This window comes from Gavialis gangeticus, unplaced genomic scaffold (genome assembly GCF_001723915.1).
Source record: "Gavialis gangeticus isolate Ggan-Ray unplaced genomic scaffold, GavGan_comp1, whole genome shotgun sequence".
Classification (NCBI taxonomy): Eukaryota; Metazoa; Chordata; order Crocodylia; family Gavialidae; genus Gavialis; species Gavialis gangeticus.
Genome location: NW_017729033.1, coordinates 102,789,178 through 102,793,512, shown reverse-complemented (window position 1 = coordinate 102,793,512; position 4,335 = coordinate 102,789,178). Strand labels below are relative to the sequence as shown.

At 38.8% G+C, this 4,335-nt stretch overlaps 1 protein-coding gene across 1 annotated transcript in view; it reads left to right on the top strand.

The window, feature by feature from the left end:
- Positions 1–1,585: 1,585 nt before the first annotated feature.
- The window catches only part of ARHGAP24 (Rho GTPase activating protein 24), a 629,348-nt gene continuing 626,598 nt past the window's right edge, over positions 1,586–4,335 (top strand). Inside the window, exon 1 of the mRNA XM_019525835.1 lies at positions 1,586–1,642. The gene's annotated coding sequence lies outside the window, so the exon portion shown is untranslated. The remainder of the gene's footprint in view (positions 1,643–4,335) is intronic.

Below are 4,335 nucleotides of genomic sequence, written 5' to 3'. Positions count from 1 at the left end.
CCTTCCCTCCCTCCAGTACAAGGTTATTTCTCAGTCTGATACAAAATCACAAACAGTATTGTTTCCACACAGGAATCTAAGGGAAGAAACTTGTTATCTGACCAAAACCTCGTGTTTCATTTCACACAGTAATTTATTAGCACTTAGAATTTTCCCATTGAAATCCTAGTTCTCCACGATGCTTGAACCATGGATGAAATGTGTTAACATAATACAGTGAGATAGAAGGCACAGAATATAAGTTACTTCCATCTCTGAATGTTGGAGAAAATGGAACAGTCTGACACACTGAGTTACTCAGGCTGAGTCTATATTCCAACAAATGTCAAATACAGAACTGTGAGTAACTTAGAGGATGAATAGTAACTGTTAAGACCTGTTTTTGTTCTCTGTTGAATGGCTGTAATTCTTACAGAAATTACACCCAGGTGCAGAACTGGGCACTTAGTATGTATATAGCATGCTCCTTCAAAATGTTCAACAGACTTAATCTGGCCAAAGCATCTGTCAGATGGGGAAATGATAATATTGTCCTTCTTTTAAATAGATGGAAAAACTAAGGCATAGAAACAGTCTTCAGACTTAATACAGCTGCTTGTCTAAGCAATTGCAGGCTTCTATAAATACATAAATCTCTACCAAAATTGGGGAAAAATGACTTAAGTCTACACATGGTTATAAAGGATCTCTCTCAATCTGTACTTATCTCAGTAATAAATATTTTCCCTTTGAGGAAATCCTCTAAGTGTATGTGCAATATAGTACATGTTTCTTTGGGTCTCTTGACCTTATAATAGTAGAAGATGAAATGCAATTTTTGAGGCAGGCAGTCTGAATTTTTTTTTAAGGCTGCTTGAGTTAAATGTAGGACGTGATAATCCCTTCTATGTCATCCTCTGAGCTGCAACTGTATTTTTTACCAACAGCTTTCAGATGAAAACAAAGCAATTTGTCAGAAGTTTGTAATGAAATAAATTGACTCTACCTGAGTCAAAAATACACATTGATGAATAATACACAATGAGGGGATGCTTGTTAGGGGCTGGAAGAGACCTTGTAGATCGTTGGGTCCAGCCCTCTTGCACTTGGGCGGGAAAGACTGCTGGAATCAGATGACCCCAGCAAAATGGGCATCAAGTGATTGTTTTCTGGAGAAATAAACAAGCTATTAGAAGATATGGTACAAGATGTGGAGCAGGAAAGCAAAACTTTTGAAAAGCAGAGTGAGGAAGCATTCAGATAATTAGAGCAAGCTGCATTCATAAGCCGAGTGAGGGTCAGGAACCAGGAGTAGTAGTGGACGTGTGGCTAAACAGTTAATGATCACTGCTGTGTGAAGCCTGGCACAGCTGATGTCACTCGGGTTCCAGAGATAACTGAAAAATGAGCTGTTTGGCTAGGAAGGAATCCTCTCTGACTCAACAATACTACTGTTAGCATGTTTCAGAGCTGCCAGTTGCTGATGAAATTTGAAACCTCAGGCTGTGTCTAGGGGCTGGTCCTGCTGGCTTGTTCCAGCCTCTTGTACTGTATATTTACACATTCATACACACAATCACCCTTTCTAACTTCTTGGACTTCTTTCCACACACAGTTTCTGGGATTTCTCAAGCACGTGGTACTGCAGAGCTTCTGTGTTAAGGTAACATAGACTCAGAGTCTCTGAGGACTATGATCTGAGCTTACAAGAGCAATAGAGGAGGGGGAAAAAACAACTTTTAATTGGTGTGACAGCTTATTTTAGCTCTACTCTATTTCCTTTCTGAAACTGTCTTGTGAAGCTACTGTGTTTATGGGTCTGAATATTTCTCCCAGTTATAGGAAGTAGAAGTGCTTTATTTTTTTCCTCCCTCTGTTATCTAGTGGAGCTACCGCTTATTTGGATTAGTACTGCAGTTGGAAGCAGGGTAGGTGAAATTAATGTGGTGTTTGTAGTGTAATTAACTGCAGAGAAAGCTACATTTTCTGACAGGACAAACTTACCAGCCTTCAGAAAGAAGAAGCCAGCTGTCTGTGATAATGCTGCTGCTTGTCAAGGGGGGAACTCTAGTGTGCTTCTGTGCTTTTTTAATCACAAACTTTGTAGCATTCTTTTTTTCTTGATGTTTTCATGGGTAAAAATAGACTGCCCTGTCATCTAAGTACTGCATGATCATGATACCACAGTCAGTAAAAGCTCAGTGTGTGTTGGGAATTCCTATGTTAATTTTAATCTTTGGGTCTGTGATGATTCTTTTAGCATGTTCCTTTTATCACACGGTCTGTAATACAACTTCCTAGACAAGAGGCTTACTGGGACAGAACTTATGATAGCACTTTGATTGTAATCACCAAAGAGTTTGGGAATGTGTAACAGATTTCAAAGCTACCCAAGTGGTTTTGTGTTTAAGATATTAAGCTACAGTGGTTATCTTTCCTTTTCCCTCTCCTTTGGACTTGTGTGAAATATCTATATCTCCTTTTTACATTTCAGAAATATGTATATAGGCTGACAATCTGTGGGCTCTCTTTAAAACAAATTTTATATGGGATTTCTAACAGGATCTGGTACTTTGAGAAATTCAGTTACCTTGCTAGTTATCAACTAGAAATAAATAGAATGACCCTTTTCATGCATAAGTGCCCATATATATGTAGAAACAGTCAAACAAATTATTCATGCTGTGTACACAAATAATGACTTCAGTGGGGTGTATTTGTTTAAATATGTGAATTCAGTGCATCATCCTTAGGGTAACTTCTTCTATTGTGGTATTCTTTTTTACCTGTAAAGAAGTATTACCTTGTTCAGGTTTCATGGGGAAATTATGTCAGGAAAAAAAGGAGGTGGATTTATCACTGAAAAAAAACAGGGCATTCTGCCTTTGCCCAGACAAATTCATTGGAATCTTGAGGTCCATACAGAGACATACGTATGCTGCTGTTTGGTAATGCTTTGTATGTTTGCACTTCTAAGCAGAAAGCTGGAGAGAGATTGAGAGTGAAGTTCTTATTCCTAGTCTCATGAAATTCAGATACTGTGGTGTGGAGTTGGTTGTCATGGCACGTGATACAGTGAATTTATAGACTAAAACCAAAATGCACTTACAAGTGCCCTCTTTTTTTGTACATGGCAATTTATGCATGCATGCTGCTTTATCTAGTTCTATTTCTCTTGAATGCTGCTTTCTTACCAGCTAGCTGTTGTCTTCCCTTCTTATACCTCATAACAAACAAGGTATATTGGGGATAAAACAGATGCCTACTTGGACTAGCCTCATTGTCAGCTCAAGGGCATTACTTTAAAAGCTGGATGTCCCTGATGACTGCAGGTGAGAATCCTGCTGTACCACTGCCTCTGGAGCTCAATTTAGTTTTCACAACCTTTTCCGCTTCGCTAGGAAGATGAAGTTCATGGAGTTACATGCAGGAGGAATTAGGACCTCTGAAGGGAAATTGCTATAAAGCTACTAGGATGAATATATGATAAGGTCATGTCTTCAGGAGGAACAACAACCAAAAATCCCCTGCTCTACACAGCTGCAGAACACACACAGCTTTCAGGGACTTTCATCTGTCTTGGCTTTATTCAATATGCAATCTTAAACACACTAGGAAAAATGGGAACCATAGATGCTTCACAGCAGGTGGCATAAAGTGATTTGCATCCTATTACTTTAGTGCTCTTCACTTTCAGCTCTTTGGGGTTTACTAGCAGCATCTTTATTATTCCTAGTGTGATCTGTTGGCCTTTAGAAGTATGCTTTATCTCCAGAGCTATTAATGATCCACTATTCTTTTCTGCGACATGAATAAGAAAACAGTGCTAGTGTAGACTGTCTGGCACTTTCATCATAGCATCAGTTTGGCATTTCAATGCCCTTGCTCCCTCTGTAATTGAGAGGGAAATGTTAGTTTTCAGTCAAGAAATCAGTGCAATCTCTCTCCTCTTCCTTGTTGTGTTTTTTCTTCATTTGCTATCTGATATTTCTGTGTTTTTTGTGATGCTGAGTGCTTCAAGCTGAAGAACACATGCCAGGTATTGCTTTAGTGTAGGAAGGTACATGGCTATCTTAATAAATCCATATTACTACAGTGTCTGCCTTTGGAAGGCCAGGAGCTTGAAATAACACTTGAATCTAAAGCTCAGCTATACTTCATAAAAGAAACAAAGAAGGAACTACAAGTAAATGTACACAGACTACATGTATATTTTATGCTAAATATGTATACTGATGGCTTGCTGAAAGTAAAGCAAAATACTAGAATATTCTAGAAAATACTAGTAAAATCTAGAATAGCTGCCAGTGGTACAAACTAGCAGATTGTGTGTGTGTGTGGGGGGGGGGGGGGGGG